We start from the raw sequence: 23,262 nt of genomic DNA, 5'->3' as shown, positions 1-23,262 counted from the left end.
ATTAGCAATGCAAATGAGGCCCCGAGCGACGTCTGAGAGAAAAAAACTTTCGCTTGAAATTTACACTCCTGCTCCCGTTCGCCCACCTAATCCTCTGTGAATTTTCATAAAGAGAGCACTTGTACAGAAATTTACCCCCATGAGGGGGGCGGGGGGGTGTTGCCGGTACGACGACACACCTGTGAAACCTGGAAGTCTTGATCTTCAGCAGCCTCATCGGCAAAGAGATTTACATAAGAGAGTGCAAACTTCACAGTTAAGTTTCTAAAAACTATTAACCTCAGTTTAAAAAAAAGAAAAAAAAAGTTCCTCATAAATTCGAGGGGGAAAAAAAACGCTTGCCAACGAGAGACAACATTTGCAGAGTTTAATGGAGATACATGCAAAGCTCCTGAAAGGACGAGGTGCTGATTGCTATTCCTTTTAGGAAGGGAACATTTTTAAAGTTTCACTTTGACTCCCAAGATAACATAAAAAAAAAAATAAAATAAAAAAATGGTTTTCTCCTAATTCTCAACAACATGATTGCTTATTTTCATTTTTAGTTCCGCTTCTTTTGGGGGGAGGGGGGCGTGAAGGGGCCGACTCAACTCCTCGCTTTATCGCCCCAAACCAATCACACTGTGACCTGATAAAAAGGATATAATTAGAAACTGGAAAAATAAAACTCCTGCTGAAATGCCTTGTGATGGTTCTTTTTAGGAGAGGAAGAAAGCAAGTTGTCTGCTTTTTTTTCCTCTGTGACTTGAGTGTGTCACCGAAGATGGTCTTCAGCTAACCAGGTAAGAAAGGCTTTTACCCTTTTCTGTTGATGCTTTATGGATGCTACTGTAATCCAGCAACACTAATGGTGTGGAGGATATTTTCTTGCCACACCTTTGGTCCTCGGTAGTAAATGGGCATCATTTCAACAGCACATCCTACCTGCATTTGGTTGCTAAGCATATCTATCCCTTTATAAACATGTCCCATCTTGTTATCGTTGCTTCTAGGAGGATCATGTGCCATTACGTTGCAACGCTCGTGTCATTTCAAGCCGGTTTTGGAACATGCACATAAATCCACTGTACTCCAAAAACATCCACAGTCACCAGATGGTTCACCATCTAGCACTTTTTCCTAGACTTGTGCACTCCTAATGCATAATTCTGCTTCGCGTCAGAATCGTGCACTCCTTTGTCTTTGTTTCAGATTAATAGAATTAAGTTTATCAGAGCAATGTGACGCATTTCAAAAAGTTCAAGAGTTATGAATCATTTATGAGGCTCCATAAATAAAAATATCCCCTCTCTGACATTTATGGGTTTCCATCATGCTATGAAAGCTAACCCCTTGAATTAGGGGCTGAAGACCACCTTATAAATCCCCCTACAAGGCTTGTGAACCACTGCAGTTCATGCATTATGAAAAACAACAACCGGATTAAAGAGAGAACTGAAATTACTTGGAGTTATAGAAACTGCGTAGGACTGAACTTTGTTTTCCTGCAGCTATTGATAACTAAACTCCAGGGTTTGATTCCTAATCTCTACATAATCTTCCCCTCATTTCATCTTTTATGTACAATGAAGATCTCAAAGTTGGATACTTGTCATTTATGTACGTACTTGTTTTATTTACTCGTTTTGTTTGTTTTTTTTTACTAACTTGTTATTCTTGATTTCTTAACACTAAAAAAAAAACAGTACAGGTGCTGCTTCAAGGAGCTCGTTTTCTCATTATTAAAAGAAAATCAATAGTTGATAGCAAGCAAAAAAGCCATTACTAGGAAATGGCGGAAGGCAGAAGCTCCTAAAAGGGAAGACTGGGTTGACGTAATGCGTAATATTTATATTATGGAAAGGCTGACGTTTTCCATCAGATTAGAATCTGGAAAATTTAAGAATTATTGGAAAAATTGGCAGGGTTTTATTTCACCATGGAGGTCAGACTTTATTGATTAATAGTATGGTTACAAGAGCCCTTATAGAGCTACAGACTGTAAATAGTTTGCTTACAGTTCATTTCCGATGAGAAGAGAGTTAAAATTGTGATGACTTGGAAGAGAGGAGCGAGGAGAAAGAGGGAAAAGACAAACAAATATTGAATGTTCTCTTTGTTTGCTCTGTTTTGTCTTTTGTTTTTTCTCTTTTCTTTTTTGTAAATCAACAAGTGAATGGATAGACTGGATATTATCTAGAATGGCAAAGTTATGACTAAGGCAGGTATAGATTGTATATGCATCTTCTCTTGAATAATATGTATGGAACACTTGGAAAAAGAAAAGTGTAAAGTCTGTATGTACACTTGTATGGAAAAATTGACAATAAAAAAATAAAAAATAAAAAAAAATCAATAATCAACAGGTAAAATTATTCACATTCTAGTTCACTGACACACCAAGTGTAGCAGTCATGTAACAACAAGCATAAGCCAAAAGGTTACTGGGGCCAATTTGCTGACTCAAACTTCATTTTGCTAACTAGAAAGGCAGCCTGAGTGCACAGTCTCTGCCAAGACCAATGCCCTACTCTGCAGTGTGTCTAAAACCAGACCTGCCAGCATCTAATTGGTTTTTCTTTTGCCTCCGCTCCACTTCTGCACCACTTTTCATTAGATTTGGCTGGTACTTTCACACGGGTCTCGAACACACAGACATACAAATGGAAATGGTCAGCCACCTCTCGTGCAAGGCGAGACCTGAATAATTTGTCTCTCAAGGCAGATTTTGTTTGTTAGGCTTTCTTGTAATTTGCTGGGTTTTTTAAAAAAAATTTTTATTGCTGCCATAGTACTTTTATTTAAATAGAACATTTTGAAAATACTGGGACTTCAACATAGTGCATTGGCTCCAGGCAGATTTCCTTACTTAAAAAATAGTTTAAAATGTTTAAAATCAAATATAGGTCAAACCTAAGTAAATGCAAAAAGTCATTTTAAAACCTATTTTATTATGGAGAGAAATGTATCTAAACTAACCTTGTGGAGTTTTTAGCAAAATGTGGGGTGTTTTTTATGGTCAGCAGCGGTTTTGGCCTTGGACTCTCCTATAGATGCCATATTTGAGTAACTAACTGAACTACTGTGGCCGGCAGTCCTTCAGATGTAGGTCTGGGGTTTTTGCGACCTCCTGGATGAGTTGTTGATGCATGTACAGTCATTTCGGAAGTTCGGTCACTGATGACGAGGTGTTCTGCTTTAATGAAATATCGGTCTTATTGCGGTTCCCTGGTGTCCCAAAGTCTTAGAAACGGATTCAAACATTTCCAGACTGATGCATTGGATTTACTGATGTCTGTAATTTTTAATTTCTTTAGATTATGAGACGGAGTGTTGCTTTTTGTCTAGCTCCATTTATGAGATGCCACGATGGTACAGGTGTGGTGTTTATCAGGTTTGGCTTGTAAACTTGAACCGATATGATTTTACAAACTGTTCGTTTCCGATGTAACTGTAGGTACCATTACAGTTAGACACTAAGGTAGGCTAGATGGACAGATAGTTTCTCTAAAATAAAAGAAGCAATAGTTTGAAAACTGCAACTTTTACTCACTCTGGCTGTCTTTGATATTATAAAGAACCAAAGACGCAAGAAATAAGCAAGGAGACAAATACTACCTCACGGCGCCAATTTAAATGTAGGATTGAGTTTTTCACATTGTCAAGCACAAAAAAAAAAAAAGTCCCTTTGAGGCTTTAACTGCTCCTCCGAACAACTCGACCTTATGAATAAATCACATCCATAGTTTTATGTATGGAAATAAGTGCACACAGGGTGGCTATGGCTCACTGCCAAGTGAAATAGGCTGTACAGTCCTTAAGCATGATCGATGTGTAGCACTAGCTTGGCATAATGTCCGGTCCCCGAAGTAGGCCGGACCCCTATGCATCGAACAAGCTTATACATCATGCTACTGCAGGCATCTGCAGGCGCTGCACTCCCTTCCCTGCTGCAGAGAAACCGGTTCCCACATCCACAAACTTGATGGATTAAGAGAAACAGGTTATTTATGGACCAAGCAAAGTGTCAGGAGCTTGTTTGCGCCTTGCCCACACATCTGTTAGCTGGAGGGGAAAAAAAAAAAAAAGGCTGGACACTGAGCACCTCTGAATCCAACATTACTCAAAAAAAAAGAAAAAAAAGGGGCTGGCACGAAATGAATCCAAATCAAACAGCAAACCAGAGTTATGTAAAGTGAGTTGATGTGGAGCAGCAGGTTCTCTGTTCCGATTTCTTTCTTTTTTTTTTAAACTTAAGATCTTTGTCTTCAGAGAGAATGTGTAGGTTGGATGCGAGCCGTTATTAGTGAACTTGTTTCAGCACTGAGAGTTAAAGGGGAAACAAATATGTGTGTTCTCTCTTATTTCAAAAAACGTTAATATTGTGAACTATGCACCGATCGATGTACTCTTCCTTTAAAGGTAAAACAATCAATCTTTTGTTTTCCGACTCCAGCTAGTTTTGCACACGGAGGCGAGAAAAGAGCAACCCTAAATACATCCTAACACCATAGGTGTTTATGGATTTGGCAATGTTTGTTGAGAAAATGAGAACTTTTTTCTTTTTATCTTCTCTTTGTTTTTGATCTGCAGTTTTACTTTAAGCATGCTAAACTGACAGACCGATGTTTACTGTGGGAACCGGTTAGCCATCTGTCGAGCTAAAAGCCACAGACCGCACAAGCATCGGCACAATATCTCTTTGAGAAATTTAATTACTACTTCTTTATTTTTTGCTGTCTGTCTGTCAGTGCTTTTGAAGTGTGAAACGTTTCACAAGGAAAAAAAAAAACAGTAGCAGTTTCAGCAATTTAAAGCTACAACGGAGCATCTGGTAGAAAGAATATGAGGAGAAAACATGCAGAAGTATGAAAACTTTCTTAGGTACTTTCATAGAACTCCCTCCCTTTGTCCCTTTTATTGGTGGTATAGCTTCAACAAGGTGATGTGTGCTGCACATTTTGTCTGCAGCACACTCCTGATGCGAGCCTCCCATTCATTAATAAAGTTTGGTCTATTTCAGGGGTGGGCACCTCCAGGCCTTGAGGGCCAGTGGTACTGCAACTTTTAGATGTGTCTCTACTTCAACACACCTGAGTCGGTTAATGAGGTCATTTGCAGGACTCTAGAGAACTGCGCCTAACCTAGGAGGTGATTCGGCTATTTGAAGTGTGTTGAGCCAGGGAGACATCTAAGACTTGCAGGACGCCGGCCTTTGGGGACCAGGATTGAACACCCCCTGGTCTATTTGATTGAGATCTGGTGGCTGTGGAGGCCGTGGAGTGCAGTGAACTCAACTGCAAATTCAAGAAATCAGTTTGAGATTATTTAATCTACATGAAATGGTGCATTATCCTTCTGAAAGAAGAAGAAGAAGATGGACAAACTGTGGTCCTAAATGGTGGGGCATGATCAGGATCATGTGAGGTTTGGTTGGTACGAAAGTGTGCCAGGAATCCATCCTCCAGACCAGTGCAGAGTTTACCCGCATGCTTCTCTGTTTACGAATCGCAGCTGAAATCGAAATTCATGAAACCAGACAATCTGTTACAACTAACTGTTGTTTCCCAGTTTGAATAACTTGTAAGAATTGCAGCCTAAGTCTCAAGTTCAAAGCTGACAACATCTGCATGTACTGTACACCAGATATATTTGTATCTGAAAATCCCAGTAGAAAGTCACGGGTGTGTGTAAAAGGGCTGAGATCAACCCTTGACATGCCAGAACCTCTGTAATCTTGCAAAAAAAAAAAAAAATGTTTATGGGTGTTTGGTAGAAATAGTAGAGACAGAGGAGAGACACATGTGAGCCCTACTGTATAAACTTGCATTGTTATGTTTTACACCTGCTAATACTGCTTTGTAAAATAAGTCAATATTTAGGACTTATATCCCTGGTTTGCCAAAGATGAGCCCTCGTCAGTAAGTTGAAAGCTTTTTCTATGACCAATAACAATTTTGAGGATTAGCAGAATAAGATGCAGATATTCACAATTTTTATGGCCTGAACTCCACTGAGCCCTCTTTGTCAGTGAAAGTCTACCCACTTCCTTTTGGGCTTTGTCAGCTGGAATTCTAAAGTGCTGCACTTCACTGTACCTTTATTTGAGTTGGCAATGAACATGACACACACACACACACACATTCCATTTTTTCGTTCATCCTCTGCGCTGCAATGATATCGTCAAATTAATAACGGTTACTCCCCAAACACTTCAGATGTTTCGCATGTGCTTAGAAAAACTGCATCGATCAAATTAAGGCAGAGGTAGCCTGCTGCTATGCAGGGAATGCTCACATTGCATGTGCGAAGGAAGTTAGTCAATGTAACAGGGAAAAAAAAGGCAAATAATGAATTTCACTTTTAGCAATGTATAAATTGCATTTAAAAGTGGTGCAAATCTTCAAAACGGTAAGCAGATATTTATACATAAAACAATTTTTAGACAAATTTCAGCTGATTAATTCAGCATTAGAGGCCTGAATAACAACACTTGTACTTCGCCTCAGTTGTTTTAGCTACATCTTTAAGTTATATGAGCGTTGTGATTGTAAATTCACTGGATGCAATCCTCGGTCACAGATCCCGGATCATTTCTGTCGCATTTAGAGCACAATCACTTTTGGTCCTTTGATTAGATGGGGTGAGGTCGCCTCGGTAAACATCCTAAACACCTTTTAATGATGTTCTTAACGTTGATTGTTTCTGTCAAATTATCCAAGGCTCCAAATCCCATAAACCCATGAACACTAAACTGTCAAACTAATGCGGAGATAGACTGAACCGGTAATATTTTTGGATGCGCTTGAGTTCTTTTCCTAAAAATTGCTCTGCAAAAATGATTAGAAATTACGCAGCATCACAAATTTCAGCGGCGTTTGGATCAAAGCGAGAAGGAAAATCTTCAGTTCAGTTTAAGCCTCCTTTGTTTCCTAATAATTTCCAGAACAAAGTAGGTGGGTTGGATACTTTAATCTCATAAGCTGCTTAATTCAGATGCTGTGACTTCATTACATTCGGTGTTGTTTGTGAACTATTCCTGTGATTACTGGAAGCTGCTGGAGTTGACTGGAGGGTCGGGTGCAGAAGAAAAACTTGTGAAAAAGCCTTTTGTTTCTTTGACAATGCAGGGTGTGTGGGAGCACTGTTCTCCAGAGACCCAAGGTATATTAAAAGTTTGACCAGGGCAGTAATAAAAAAAAAAAAAAAAAAAACCCTTTGGCTCCCGATGTGCAATTAAGCAGCAGTTGAAACTATTGATTTGATCTTTTGTTTTGTCTATCCACCCACCTGTTACATTACTCATGGGAGAACCATCACCAGCCACAAACAAAGAGGCTCAAAAAGAACCTCTGTGGATTAAAAAAAGGAAAAAAAAAAAAAAAAAAGCATGTACATAGTTTTATACTTTTGCTTTTAGCTTCGGTCAAGTTCTTCTGTACTCTCCTTTTCTTCCTCAAGCCAATTTATTTTAATGCTCTGGCGCAATATCCAATCATTAGAAAATGTATGTCTATCAGTACAGTCATACGATAAACTGCATACACTTTTACTGATTGGGAGTTGAAAGAAAAAATAGATGCCAGGTGCCATTAATGAAGTGCACTTTATTAATTAGTGATCAATTTGACCGTTTTGCTGGTCTGAATTTTAGAGATGCTATTGTGGCTGCCGCTCAATTTGAGAAGATTAAAAGGCCCTCTTCCAGACAATCTCATTTGCGATACCAAAAGATTAATCGCAAGGGAGAAACATTTAGGACAGTTCTCAGAAGTGGACGTTTCAGCAATGTAACGGTTTTTGGCAGTACGACTAGAAAAGCACTTGGTAGGTATTTGTTTGGGACCATTACCAAGTAAATCCCTCCTCTCTCTAAAGAGCGTATGGGAGCACAAGCGAGTTGTCTGAACGACACTTCTTTTGGAGCCATGTCTTTCAGGGACATGATGTCATGCGGGCAAAACCAAATATGACCCATCAGCTCAATCACCATGTACCCGATTATTGGGATGATTTGGGTTTGTTTCAGAACCAAAGGGATTTGGACGTGGACTTTTCTGAAATGAGAGACGGTGGCAACGAGGCAACTACTCCAACTCCGAGTCCAAGTTTGAGTCTTGGTCAAACCTCGATATATAGAAAAGATTTGCTCATTATTCTTGGCTAAAACTTTAAAAGGACAAAACAGTAATGTCCCCTCAAAGTTGACGTTTATAATGTGCTATATTTGTATAGAACATAGCAACATAGCACATGAAAATTATATTTGTACGCACCACAGATCTGTGTAGATACATAGCATGAAAAAACAAAAACAAAAAAAAAAACAATTGGTGTAGTGTGGAGAAAAAGAATACAGGCACAAAATAGGTATATTCAAAACACACACACACACACACAAAATAGGACAGTGATTAATAAAACAGCAGAAAAAAAACATTAAAACAGCAGAAAATTCAACATTAAACCCCTGATCTTGCAGATGATTTTTGCATGTGACAGAAGCAGGTGCTCCGGCTGATAAAACAGAAGCAGAGCTGTGATGCTGCTCTTTGTTGTTTCCGTTTGAAGCCTAATGTTCAGAAGTGCTGAATAAGAGCTTCACAGCCCCGTGTTTACAAGGCGCATAATAATCCTAACTTTCACCCACCGAGATGTAAATGTTTTGTTTCTCAAAGCCCACCAGCCTTTTTTTTTTATCTGCCAGGAATTACATCAGATAAAAGAGATTGCTACCCAGGCAACACTGTACTCCTGTATAAAAATAAATAAATAAATAAATAAATATGAAAGTGTCTGCAAAAAGCATCCAAACAATCATAAGGCAGTCTCCGAGCAGCTGTGCCTGATGAGGACAGATGTCTGCGTTGGGTTGTAAAAAACAAAGGCTTCTTTAGTGTTTACAGCGTGAGCCCGCTGCCTGCCTTCCTCGCTCTTCTCCCCAGCCATGCATTTTTTGATTAACTCTGAATGCGGACTGAGCCCTGCCAGGACGGTTGTGACAACCCTGGCGGAGACCTCATGAAGAAGCCACGCTGACAGTACTCTTCCAATCACTCCACTTTAATTTGTCGTGTGGCAAAGGTCATCGCTTCAACAAATACGCCTCGCGCTACGGAGGCTTGCCTCTGGCTAGATCTCCCACACACACACACGCACACACACACACACACACACACACACACACACACACACACACACACACACACACACACACACACACACACGCACACACACACACACACACAGACAGGCCCCACTGAGCTACCAAGGCTACTAAAACATGATATAAGGAGATTCCAAGATGCATAATTGAACAGTTTGCACCCAGCTTGATAGCTGGAAATCTGCTTCATTAATCAACTCCCACAGAGTTATGAAGGCATGAGGAGGAGAGGGTTTTTTTTTTTGCTGGCACAGAGCAAAATAATGGGATGGGGCTGGATAAGCTTAAGCCCTCTGAAAAGGTTAAAAGTATGTTGTGCATGTTTTATGTTCACATACAGCTCGGCGAGAAATACCATGCACACGATTACACTTCCTGAATCTTGGTTTACATCTCATCACTCGCGACATCTTCATTCGTTTCATTAGTAAACTTTGATTTCTGAGCTAGATTCTCTAAATATGTGGTGCCTTGCTAAGGTACCCCAGAAATATTGGTCTAACCGGATCACAGCTCTCACTCTTCCACATCTTTCTGTGCGCTCCTCACGTAGGTTTCGAGAAATAGTAAATTGAAGTTCTCATAGGTTTCTTTCTCCTTCCTGCCTACAGACCAGTTTGAGATGTTCAAAGTTTGGAATGTTATTAGAAACTTCTCCACGTTTCTCCTTCACCCCGTCTGCTTTGTGAAGGCGTTTCTTCACTAATGTCCTCTAACAAGATGCCTTCTAACCGCATACTTCACTGAACAGATGGATTTATACTGAGGTTAAATTACACCACAAGTGGACTAATTAGATGACTTCTAAAAGGCACCTGGTTGCACTGGAATTATGTAAGGGTTTTTTTTTCTTCTTTTTTTTCTCCAGATTAAAAGAAACTGAATGCAAATGCGGAGCATTTCAAAACATTTTGAATGTCAGGCATCACTTCCCTTACACTTCATGCAGTACTTTGTGTTGGTCCATCTCAGTGATGTCCAAATGTTTGACACGTCAATCTTTTTTTTTTTTTTTTTTTTCCCGTTCAATTATTTTCCAATTTCCACTCTAAGCAACAAGAACAGAATGAGGGTCACTCGGTCTTCAAAAGAAACGCGATCCATTTGTTTTATGCTGCTATTTAATATTACATTAAAATGAAAGTAAAAAATAATGAATGAAAACGCAAACCCTAAGGCGTACGTAACGCATATTTCCTATTTTTAAGATCATTATTTGTCTACATCAACAAACATATTACAATGTTTGTTCTTTTCTTCTCAGGGCCAGTTTTATGTATTTCAATGCCACATTTAGTTCTCATTAAAATGGCATAAGTAATCTGACTTCGCAATTTAACACCTTGAAATTGAGGCTATATCTCTTTAAGAAGCTCCTGCTCTTTCTGACACTGATTTCAGCACGCAATCGCAACAATGTTTTTGATGAGGGATTAACATTATAACATAATTTAAAACTGTTCATCTGCATCAATCACTTGCGCTGTATGGCCACATTTGTACCACTGGTTTAACTGTACAAATTAAAGAGACAAAATGAGTCTGAATGGACTCTGGGACCCATTTTATACACTTCTAGTCTGTGGTAGAAATGACCAATTACTAAACTAATGCATCGACTAGAATCGGACAATTGTGGGAAAGTTAAAGAGGTATGAATACTCATGTAAGACGTTAAAATGCTTGTTTTTACTCTGGAATGACTGATCCTGTCTAATTAAAAAGTTTCTGGTATTCTACATATCTCCTTAAATTAACCATGTTGAAGTATGTATGCAAAAAAATAAAAACAAATATCCTATCGTCTCCAATGAAGCCAATTAAGATAGGTCATCTGCTACATATCTCCATATCTGCCAGGAGTGGACTTTTAAAGGAAAGAAAGTTTGGATCCACTTCTGCTCCATAAGGGTTTCCGATACCACTGCGATGACATTTGGATATATAAATATATTTTTTTTTTCCCCCCCCTTAGCTCTTGGCACTTATGGATAGATATGAAGTCAGCAAATTGTTTGACCTGGCTGCCGAAGCCTGAGCATATATTTCAGCTGGCTGCTTGTAGCCACGGACAGGCATCGTGAAAAATGAAAGTTCCCGTTGCCAAGTGGTAATAGATGTCAGCAAAGAAACAAACAAGCAGGAACAGATTTTTGAGCAAGAGTTGAGATGCCACGTGAAGAATATCAAACAACGGGTAACGCCGGCCGAGGCTGGACATGACGCTCTTACAAAGGAAGAGAAGTGCTAAAGAAATTCTGGATCGTTATATTCAGTCAAGGCTGAAGGGAGATTTTAGCTGTACGTTTCAGCAAACTTAGGTAAGCAAAAGCCACCGTGCTAAGCGAAAGGCAGACGCAAAAACACCCAACAGCAGAGCCTGCTGCGTGTGCGCAAGCTAGCAAGTATAGCCACCGATAATGGGGGCAGTAAATAAGATTACCTGAATCAGTTGTTTCTACGCCGTCAGCACATGCAGAAAAGCAGCAATTTGAGCAGTGTGAACAGAAGGATCAAGGCTTCTGATTGGTTGCTTCTGACCAGGAGAGGTTCATTTTTTTTATTATTATTATTTTGCAGATGACAGTGGGACCACAGGAACAAGACAGAGGAGCTCAGATTTTTTTTCTCCACAATGTATATACAGTCTCGACATTCTGACATTTTTAGCAAATATGTAAAAAAACAGATTTTTTTACAAAAGCTTCATCTCAGATGCGTCTCAACTGTCTCGTTTCCTGTCGGCAACAAACTTCTCGGTTGATTTAGAATTATTTTCAAATATAAACCCGTCGAGGATATGATTCATCTCGGGGTGGATTCCACTTCTGTTAAGGCTCAAGGATTTGTTTGCACATGATGAGACATCATCAGCCTCTTGTAGGGGTGTCATATTTTAAAGTGATATATATTTATGCGCCTGAATCCATCCATTTAGTGGCTGCAGTAGCAAGTATTGTTCCCTTCATGGCGATGCCGTTAATGGGACCGGGCTTCGGCTGCTGCGAGTCGATTCTCATTCCTGTGGAAGCCTGCGAGGGCTGCAGAGCAATCTCCCTGCTGAAATTAGGAGGAGCAATTAATAGGTAGACTTGGCACATTTTTAGAGTGTGTGTATTTTCTTTGAATAAACGAAGCTCGCTAATTGCCTTTCGCTATAAAAAGATTGTGCGGTGAAATGCGAGTTATTCAGAGCTCGGGATGTTCTTTTACAACCAAACTCTGCTTGAAACCTCACCACTTCCTTGACTCTGCTGGATTTTATTTAGAGGTACTAGAGTCGAGGTACTAGAGTAGAGGGGGGGTGGATATGAATGATTTTCACTTTTGAGACTTGTAACTTGTTTCTAAATTTGAAAAATGATTCATTTTTCCAATAGAATCAAATACATTGAAGTATGTAGTTATAATGTGACCAAATCCCAGATGATTAAAAATTCAAATTAGAATGTAAAATAAAGATTCATTTATGTCTAACTCACTTAATATATTAAGTACGTTACATAGACCATTTACACACAGACCAATTTTTCCCCAAGTTTTCAACTTGCCGTCTTATGCTTCATATTTGAATATTCTTTAGTTTTTCTGCAACTCACAGGGGGAACCAACAAAAATTCAGGCGTCTTCAAAATGCTTTCCGCCGCATCCATGGCGCAAAAGTTAAGACGTTTAAGTCTGCGATCCAGTTTGGTGGCTACATGCAGCTCTAATAGCACATACCGCCCTCTTCTTTACATAAAAGCCGTTTTCCTGGGGGAACTTTTATCTTTCACCCTCCAGTTGAGATTTATAATTTGGATCAGAGAACAGGAGATGTTGAGAACTGAGGAGAGAAACAGAGAAAGGAGTGTGGGTGTTTAAAGACAGATAATCCATTTCAAGGCTTCCCCACAGGGAGGTTGTGAAGTGTTGTGCAGCTTATTTGTTTTTGAGAAAGAAGTTGCTTTGCATCTCATGTGGTTTCCTGCAACAGGCTTGGAGTGAAAATGACACCGACAGCCTCAGATTTTGATTTGCGAGAGGACTGAGGGTATTAATTCTGCCGGAGAAGTGGAGGAGTTACCGGGCGGATGTTCCGTCGTTATTAGGAACAGCTCTTTGGTGAAAATGGCCACGCTTCTTACACTAATACCTGTGCCACAAAATACATGTCTGATGACTTGAGAGCAATGTTGAAAAGTTGATTCGACAGGCAAGCTTGAAATTATGTTATGCCAATAGCATTATTTCAAATCGATTTTGAAACATTGATTATTTGAAATTTGTTGTTTTTCCTCTGGGTGTCCATCTTACTAAAGTATTATAGTGTATAACTTTATTCATTTTAGATATTCGTTTCTAGCTCTCCTGGTTCTGTTAGAATTTGCCTCAAGTTAATTTTTTTTGTCACGGCTGTCGTGTTTCCTGGTCCTTCTATGGAAATGACTCCCTCAGTATGAATTTGCCTCAGTTTTCTTTAAGGCCCATCACATTAGATTACAAAGAGTGTGTTTGCAGGTCATATTTTCTCAGATGGTCAGTTTTGTCATGGATTTTCGCTGGGTACTTCAGGTATTGGAAGTGACGCCCAACCGATGCTCTGCCTAATGATCTTCTGTAGAAATTTCTTGTGTAAATCATCTTTACGACATTTCAACTACCAAGTAATCTGGATATAAACACCAAATGTGTTGTCTGCTGCAGGCCAGATATTCACTACGTAAAGCGTTCGACCCTTTACGACCAAAGGAAGCACTCAGGCTCTTATCAGCACATCTAATTTTGGGTTCTACGACGGTTGCTGTGGCAAAGTTTCTCTTTAAAATTCTTTCCTCCCTTAAAAAAATACATCTTTTAATCTGTTCTATAGCCGTTTTCAATTATCTAGAACATTTAAGCAAACCTATAAAAATAAGATGCGAAGAAATTAAGATACAGAAATGTACAAGTGGAAAAGATCAATCAGACGAGCTCTGCCTTCACTCACTGAAATCACCCTGAAGAGCATATTGTAGATACCTAACCTCAGTTAAGTCGGCCGGTTTTTAAAATCAAACATTTATCTACTAAATTAAACAGGAGTATGATTTTCGGCTGAACGATTCTATATGGTGTCGGTTTCTTTTTCTGCTGTAGCTAATAAACAGGTTCAGTTTATTCAGTGAAGTTTCTGTGAAGTTCTGTGTTGTTGTTGGCCGAGTCTTCCTTACAGCGGATGGCTCTGCTGCACACAATGGACTCGCACAGAATAACCAAGAAAAAAAAAAAAGGTTGGAATTCATTCACACTGACTGGCAAATACACACATTGCATGTAATTTATCCTCATGTGCATACTTAATAATGTACAGCCTTTCCAAATGAGCAGAACAGTCGGTGCTGGACCTCAAAAATTTGTATTCATGGCTGGCTGAATTTCTACTGGCTCCCCGCATACATGAATGTGATAAAATGATTTAATCATATTGCTCATCTCCATGTTCCAAAAGGCGTTTTTTGCCAAATGAATCAAATTCTGCTTTATCTGTCACTCACAGCCTCTCCTTTTATACGACTGTGTATTTGTCCAGGGAAGAAATGCTATTTGTTCATTTAGCTTCAAATTCAGGAGAGAAATTGTTCATGCTACAAATACCAAACTGGAATTAAAAAAGCTTGGTTAAGCGTACAGTGCCAGCCACACTTATTGGTGGAGATATGTGAAACACCCCTAAAATAAATCCATCTGTTTTGGTAGAAGCATAATCTCACTGTGGAAATCTTCAGAAAAACCCAAGTTTTAATTTTACTGCATTCATTCAACGTGGGAAAAGAAAGAAGAAGAAGAAAAAAAAGGACGAAATCTCCAGTATTCCCACTGATAGGTTAGGTTAAGGTTTGATGACAAATTTTCAAAGCTTTTATGCCAAAACGCATTTAAAAAAAAAAAAAAACATCTAGAAATAATTTAAAAAAAAGATTCTTAATGAAAACCGCAAATTGAAAAAGGCAGCATGATTCTTAGCTAAAGTTCTTCCAGTTTTTTTTTCTTTTTTCCCACATGCCTTTTAACATTATTATTCAACAAAATTTCAAGGAACTTTCTCAACTCTGAGCACAAAGCAAGCATAATCTATAATCTCTTGTTAATAATTGCTTGTTGCGTGAAAAGGTGACCGTCAACGGGATCCCAAATTACACGAGCGTTCTTTGTTTGTTTTTGCCGTCTGGGAATTTTGTTTTTGTGCAGCGGCGGTCGGGGCGGGCGGCGCCCATGAATGGCTGCAAACGAGTCGAGAGTGGAATGATTGCAGAGCTGTCACTTGGTTTCGATTTGTAAATTGTCTCCCCGCACCTGTCATTTCAGGTTCAGTCAGATTGTTAAAAAAAAAACCCAATCAGCTGTTTTGACTAAACAGTAATTTGTCAGCAATAAGGACACGGCACTTTTGTTTGACACCACGAGCCGTTCTAATTGTTCGGCTTGACCGAAACCGGCAATTTTGCAGAACAAACACTTGCAAAGCGCGCTTTTCGGCGGGGGGACGTGAGCATTTCGCAATGGTGCATTCTGCTTTTTGTTTTGTTTGAATTATGAGAAAAAATATGGTGTTTAAATAAACGAAAAAATAAAAGAAAATGCTGGACGTATATATATATTAAAAAAAAAAAATTATAAATGACCCTTAAATATTACAACTGTACCAGCCTTGCTGCGAAGCTTTACCCCAACTTAAAAGGAAAACTGACAACATCTCCTCGGCGTGTCACATTTACATGATGGATTTGGAGACGGTTGCAAGGACAAGTGCAGTGAAAATGAAAGGGACACGCATACAGCCTCATTCCAGCGGAGTTGTCATAATCCACCACCAGAGGTTTTCGTTCTCATAAGTCTCCCCGAGATAAAGTTATTACTTTCGGCAACAACAAACCAACGCGGGGGCCCTCAGGCAGTTAAAGGCTGTTTGTCTCATCTGTGATTTGTCTAAATTCCTTTTATTTGTTTCGTCTAAATGTGGCCCTGACCGTGAGGAGATGATGACGCGAGCTGTGCAGACAGATTTATCTGAAAGGCTGAAGAAGGGAGAGGGAGAACTACCACCGGGGTGATCTTGGGAGTACTTGCAATCACACAGCCGACCAAGGTAAAATTGTTTCACAAGATAATAAGCAATAGACTGGGGGAGGATTAGGAAATCTTTCACCACCGAACCACATTTCCCAATTAGGAATCTAACAGCAGTTTTCCGTAAGGCCTCCATATTCAACTTTATGGTCTCGTTTCCAGTCTGATCTACCAGTCGTCTGGCTTTACATGCCATTACCGCACGGCTGAAATCTCACTTCCGAAGCTGAAATTTTAGCTCTCTTATACAGCACATATTCAAAACAGGAATTGTAGATATCAACAATGGCAATAGCTTGTGGCAAAATAGAGAGACTCAATCTTAAATTAAAGGTCTGATTGCTTGATATGCTCCAAACATGGAACAATGGTCTCTGAGTTTTTAAAATGTAAAATAGGTGGTTTATGTTTAGTAGGTGTCGTTTTTGGGGTTAGAAACCAAGCTCTGCTGTCGTTCAATGGAAAGCTCATTGCAACATTCCTGGATTTCACAACTGCCGCGGTCCAGGCTCGAGCAGACTTTACAGAAGTCTGGAAACTTCTCTGCAACCAGGAAGGTATCAGTTTCTCAGGCGATTTTGAATCACGCGGAGAAGGAGGAATTTCTGGATGCTTTAAAAGCAATGGACAACATGAAAAAAAACAAAAAAAAACTCAACACTTAAAGATGCTGCACTTGATGTTGGACATAGCAAATATATTAGAATTTTTTAAAATGTAAATGTTTTCTGTTAAAACAGCAACTAAAGCATCCACGACCTCATCAGAGAGAACAGCTATATTCTTAAGACGTCTTTATATAAACCGGACCGTCAGACAGATTTTTGTTCGGAATGAAAGCAGATGGAAGGGACACATTAAAGAGGAAAGCAGTTTCTTGATCATTTTCAAAGGAGCCACACACTGAAACAATTTAAAAACGAGACGAACCTGCTTCTCAGGTTTTCCCTGATAAAGTTCTGATCCTGCTTCAAACAGAAACGTGATTGAAAACTTTTTTTTTTCCATCCGTTCACTTCCCTGGAGAGACTGTGAGAACGCCAGGTCCGCAGGCCCCGCAGGCTCACACGACCTGGTAGCTAATGAAAATGAAACATCGGTTCTAGGGGGGCACCTTACAGGCCCATGGCTCAGCCTGCTGTTTTGGCTCGCACTGAACACTGCACACCCTTTTGATAGATTGGCAGGACGGGGCTAGAGCTAACTTTAGCCCTTAATGGCTTGAGATATGCTTGCACTACAGTTTTTTTTTTGTTTTTTTTTTTCTTGGTGAGGCCAAATGATATCCCCCTCGTGATGATTTATTAAGCCCATTTCGAGGATTCTCGTCAGGGATAAATTGGCTCCTGCCTCTTGTAATGCCCTTGATGGATAATCGGCTCATTTTTCTTGATTATTCTATCTATATGGCTGTTGCCTAAAATCAAAATGAATATCACAAACATAATGCCCTGGCCATTCCTGCCTCATACATCTTAGCTCATGTGATAAAGTTAATAATGGTTAGTGATAACGACGTTTCGCATTTTAAATTAAGTGGCAGCTTACAGAGGCTGTGGGACTATTTGGCTTTTAACTGCAGCGGATTTCACAGAAATGTGACGAGAGCTCAGATTTGAGTGCAGTCGGCTTTGGTACTGGAATCTGTTGCTTAAATGAAGAGGACATGCGGTTCCATCTCTGAGTTCATTTAGTTAAGGGGTATTGTAGAAGGAATGCAAAACTTGCAGGACAGTATCCTGCAATATACAGTATCTTGCAATCAAAGAATGAAATCTGATTTTTGCAAGTTACCTGAAGCTCACCTACACTGGAGAGCGCTGTAGAAATCAGTTTTCCGAGTCATAACTGGATTTTGACTGCCTCTGGATTTTCTTCACTCGTAAGATTTTGCATTCTGGCCAAAAAGTTGCGTTTTGGTCTCATCTCAACAGAGCGCCTTCTTCTACATGTTTGTTGGGTCCCATGGCAACGGCAAGCTTTAAACGTGACTTCTTATCCCTTTTCTATAAAAGCCTTTAGTTTTCGTTTAAAACGTAGTCCTTGGTTTGAACTCGCTCAAAATGAATTTCAGTGAGTGAAAGTGACAGTGTTAATGTGCTAGAAAAAGACTCATAGTATAAATAGCTCAACTTTAAATAATACACCACCATTTTTATATGCAACAACATTTTGACTGTTCTATTGATTTTTTTATTTTTTTTTTCTATCAGCTGCTGGAATGTTTTGTGAACTTGAATTGTATCCATCTGGCAAACTGAATTGACTGGAGAGAGATGAGAAGGACACACACCTCTGAATATCTTCTATTCAAACTGTAAATCAAGGCCAAAAACAAGACAAGCAACGCAATTCAATGATCTGTCTCTGTGCACATCAGTACTAAATATATGGGAAGGAATAAATAAGGACACGGGTATGAATTACTTTTAAAACTGAGTGCTCTCGGGACACTCAGGAAAACCTTTAGACCAACAGGAATCTTAATAGATTATGCCTAATAAATAAAAACCAGTGCTTGAAGAAATATGTAGCAATAGAACCAAGCAGTTACCCAAATGGTTTGGTTGTCTAACTTTTCAATGCAAGGTCCACTTTAGATAAACAAAATCTGGAGGCCACCTTAGATTTACAATACTTAAAAAAAGTTTCAAGTTTGCTTTCAGTTAAAGAAAAAAAAAAACCAATCCGTTTATTACTCAAGTGTTGGTTTCATTATTCCTCTTTTGTCAGAAAGTTCTTCTGTTTTTGGGTCATGTTGTCCTTGGGTTGTTCTTGAACAAATCAAGTAGAAAACGCAGAAAGCTAGGTAGTGTATAAAACTAAATGAGACTAAAAAAAATAAAAAATAATAAACTTAGTCACACAATAGTGAAGAATCACATACACAAACACACACACCCTCAAGCATGCTCCATACAACAAAATTAGCTAGCAAGAGATGATTTTTCACTCAAACTTTGAGATCTCAGAAATTTTCTAGGAAACAAATTGGAAATTTATCTTTCAAAAGTCAAAAATGTACAACTTAACAGATCAGAAATTCTGTTTGTCTAGAAAATGATCCTCAAATTTTCATTTTTTTTTAGCAAAGATTTACCCTGTGCTTTTATTTTCTACCTGCAATGTCCCCAATACGCTGTTGTAGTACAGCACGGCGGTTTTCAATCTTTTTTTTTTTTTTAATTGTAATATATTTACCATTAAAGATTAGATTAGAGAAGAAGCATGTCAGTCGACATTAAACACCGTCACTTCAACTTAAATTGGTACATGGAGAAATGAGCAAAAAATAAATGACATATATAGAATAGGCATATAATTGGAAAAGAACAATGTTCATAAAAACAATACTTAATGTGCTGAGAGACTATGACTGGGCAAAAAAGCTGAGCGGTTTAAAGCCAACTCACAATGAACATCTACAATACTGCTTCCTTTCGTTCATCTCTCCAATATGGGTTACCTAATTACCGTAACATACACAGCACAAAAGGAAGACATTTTGTTTGATTGTTTTGACATAAACTTGCCTCTACATTAATGTCTCTGACTTCTGAACACGATTGACCCGGATCTGCAGCACATCTAAACAACAAAATGGTGATAGGAGGTGTGAGAAAAGATCAGACGCAAACAAACGATAGCATTGCTAAACAAAGCAAGTTCCCCTACTTGGGTTTCAAGAGATACGATGAATGTCTCTCCCCTTCCAAGCGTTTTTAATCTCCTGACTCGTGATGGAAGATAATTGCTTCATCAACTTGTCTGGGCAACTGCAGTATCATCTTGTTTTGTTATAGATTTAATGAAATGACAAATAAAATTACTCGGTCCTTAAAGCTTCAATCAACCGGAATGAGCCTTCTTGATTCTTGAGGATCCATTCAGCATAATGATTTTACTACCGTGCATAGTCGAAGTAAGTCTTTGCCAAGTGCTCACCAGAAACGGTTGCTTGAAGACTTTGTTATTAGCAATAAAGGAAAACGTATTAAGCTGTGTCAATCTTTCCTAATGGCAGGTGTCCAGGCTACTGTCTAAATAACGTCTGTCACAAAATCCAGACCCACGTCTGTCCTAAGCTAACCAGAGATCTACCTTTAGTCTGAATGCAAATATACATCGGCTCTCTCTGGCCGTTACTGTGAAGTCTCAAGTGTTATCGAAACTTCAATTTTACGTTGATACATTTACCCATGTCGTCAAGGGGAATGTGAAATTTGATGACATGCATACGAGTATAAAATGACTGTTTGTTCATGTTGCCATATTAAAGAAGTTGTTGAGAGTTCCTGGAGATGACTGACAAGATGCTTTCAGCACACTAACCAATATTTCTGGATGTTTTCTGCAATTTCTCTGATGTTTATGCAATAGTCACTCAGTAAATGATCTATATGTAGCACCGCTAACTGAGTCCACCACGAAGAAAGTTCATCGTACCAAGGATTTGTGTCGTTTCGATCAACAAAACAAAATGACGGTTACTGAATAGAAAAATAGACCTTTTATGTTACATCGTACTGTTCCCCTCAGGCTTTCTGCACAATATTTAAAGCCAATATCACAAAAATACATTAGAACAGTTCACCAGTAAGAAAAGCTGGTTGTTTCTATAAAGAGGCATATAGTACCATTGAATATCTATGTCACTGAATTGTGAAGTATTTTTAATTGTAATCAATTTTTAAAAAAATATTCATAAAATAGTATCTCAAATAGCTAAATATTTGCAACAGACAGTACTTACCTAAATGTGTTAATAGGCCAATTTCAGGAATTATGCTACAGAGCTGTACATCACTTCAGAGACTAATATTACTAATTCCTCAGCTAGAACAGAAAATGTAACAATTTACAGAATTTCTCCACTACGTAGAAAAAAGTTAATGAAAAACGAACAAATTAATAAACAAATGTGGCTTTTTTAAAGACTTTTAAGGCCAAAAAGTGAGATAACAAAATGTAAAACATTTCAACACTCTGAGGTATTCTCCTCAAACAAAAATATTCCATTTTCATAAGCCTTAACATTGGTGATAATCGTGTTTTTTTTCCCCCCTCCAACACATCAGTTTCTGACAGAACTCTTTCAAGAGAACACTGTGACCTCTATGAATAAAGAACGTTATTACGGACGCCACCCAGGAAAGGAACAATCAACAATAACTGCATTTATATTAAAAGCTGATGAAACTGACATGAGTTTACTCGATTTGCAAAATCACAATGCGGTGTCTTTCAATTTACATTCACATTAATATCTTATTTCATGCTTTCTCCGTCTGTTCCACTGGGCTGCTTTGTCCTTCCATATGTTTGTGTTTTTGTCCTGGGCATATTCCTATTCATAATAGGCAATTATGTTTTGACAGCTATTTCTATGTAAAGTGTGTTGGAAGGGGGTGACTTGTCAAGGCCCCTGTACTTTGCTGTTTGCTGAAGCAGCTTTTTTCCCTCCCTTCACAGTAGTCCAAGACATCCTCTCAGTGGATTAAATGTTATACCTTGCAATACATTCTCAGCATGGCAATGTCAGGAAACCGAAAACAACCGAGAAGACAACATTCTGGCAGCTGACTCGCTTTCGAAATTTATTTTCCCCTCGCATTGTGTCATTGCCTACTTTTCCCTTTTTTATTATTATGCATGTAGCTTAATGCAAACCGCATCTACATTCACTTTTGCCGTTTATCATTTTCACTAGAGATATTTACGATGGCATTACACCGACAAGTACAAGCTACTCTGCATAGTGTTTAGCATGCATCGCATTCAGTGGCCGGAAGCTTTTACCACGGTTGCAAAATGCTCCAATTCGGGGAATAATTTAGCCCTGCAGTGCAGCAGCCAGTCTGTCAGTGGGTCTGAGTCAATCCGCTGCTGAATGAGGAGTTATATTAGACAGCTGACAGGGTGGATGGAGACAAAAAGTAGGAAAAGATTGACTGGGGAACTCTGGGCTGTATGCTCCGGTATGCAGCTTGGGTATATTGGCATCTTTGCTTAACGGAAAAGTTTTAAAGAGTAAAGGAGCCATCATTTTAACTAGTTTTATTAGGAATGCATACAATTCATTGGTTTCATCTTTAACCTGCATTCACACATTTGTTTTGATGATGAAAAGTACATCAATGTCTCAAACAAAAAAACCAAAAAGAATAAGAGGCATCTGCGATAATTTGGAGCGATAAATACGTGACCTAACTTAGGTAAACTGATCTAGTTAGACCTCTTAATGAACTGGAATGGACCTGCGGCTCCTAGTGTTTCAACTGCCATGATAATCTTGCATCCTTGCCTGGAGGGAGTTTGTGCTCAAGGTCTGAGACGTGCGCAAAAGTATTTTAATCAGGAAAACCCAAGAGTGCATTCATTCCAAATGCTCGCAGAGTTCTAAACTAGCAGAATAAGATCGCTCCCTTTAAGAAATACTTGGATGTGAGCTCAGAAGCGTCTAAAAAAGAAGCCGTTTTGATCATAGCACTTCAAAATGTTTTGTGGCTTCAACAATCTCAGGAACACAATCTGTGGAATGAATCCTTGTTTCAGTTCAATTTAATGAAACGATGCAGGTTGTAAAGACTGTAACCAACACCAGGGAAACAGACAATAAATGAAAACTAAAAACGAAGGTTACAACAAAACTTAGTCTTACAGACTATAATAATACGAATCTAGCTCAGTGTGAGAATATAGTGTTGCAATAAAAGATTAATTTATTTGAAGACCTTTTACTTGTCTTCACCAGGGGTGCCAAAAAGTGTGAGCCATGCTGTAATTAATTAAAAAGGATCATCTCCTGCACTCACATTTGGAGCTGCTCTTTCGTCCCTGCCACTCTAAAAACACTGACATTACTTGTTCCCTGCGGCAATTTAAATTGGCCTTGAATCTCAAGTAAACCCCCGTCCTCTACACGTTGCAGTGCTTTGATGTGCACTAAAACGGAGAGGTAAGGGTGATTTTTACACAAAAGCTACAGGAAATGTTTTGCTGTGTGTTTTGTTTAAAAAAATAAAAAA

The 23,262-nt window shown here is 38.9% G+C and overlaps 1 long non-coding RNA gene across 1 annotated transcript in view; it reads right to left on the bottom strand.

Annotated features, from left to right (window-relative positions):
• Nucleotides 1-18,184, bottom strand: part of LOC103480507 (uncharacterized) — an 88,123-nt gene extending 69,939 nt beyond the window's left edge. The window contains exon 1 of the long non-coding RNA XR_536104.1: nucleotides 18,029-18,184. This is a non-coding gene — a long non-coding RNA (uncharacterized LOC103480507). The remainder of the gene's footprint in view (nucleotides 1-18,028) is intronic.
• Nucleotides 18,185-23,262: the final 5,078 nt, after the last annotated feature.

The sequence above is a fragment of the Poecilia reticulata genome, linkage group LG18 (assembly GCF_000633615.1).
Source record: "Poecilia reticulata strain Guanapo linkage group LG18, Guppy_female_1.0+MT, whole genome shotgun sequence".
Lineage (NCBI taxonomy): Eukaryota > Metazoa > Chordata > Actinopteri > Cyprinodontiformes > Poeciliidae > Poecilia > Poecilia reticulata.
Note: the sequence above shows the minus strand (reverse complement) of the source record. Positions and strands in the feature narration are given on the sequence as shown.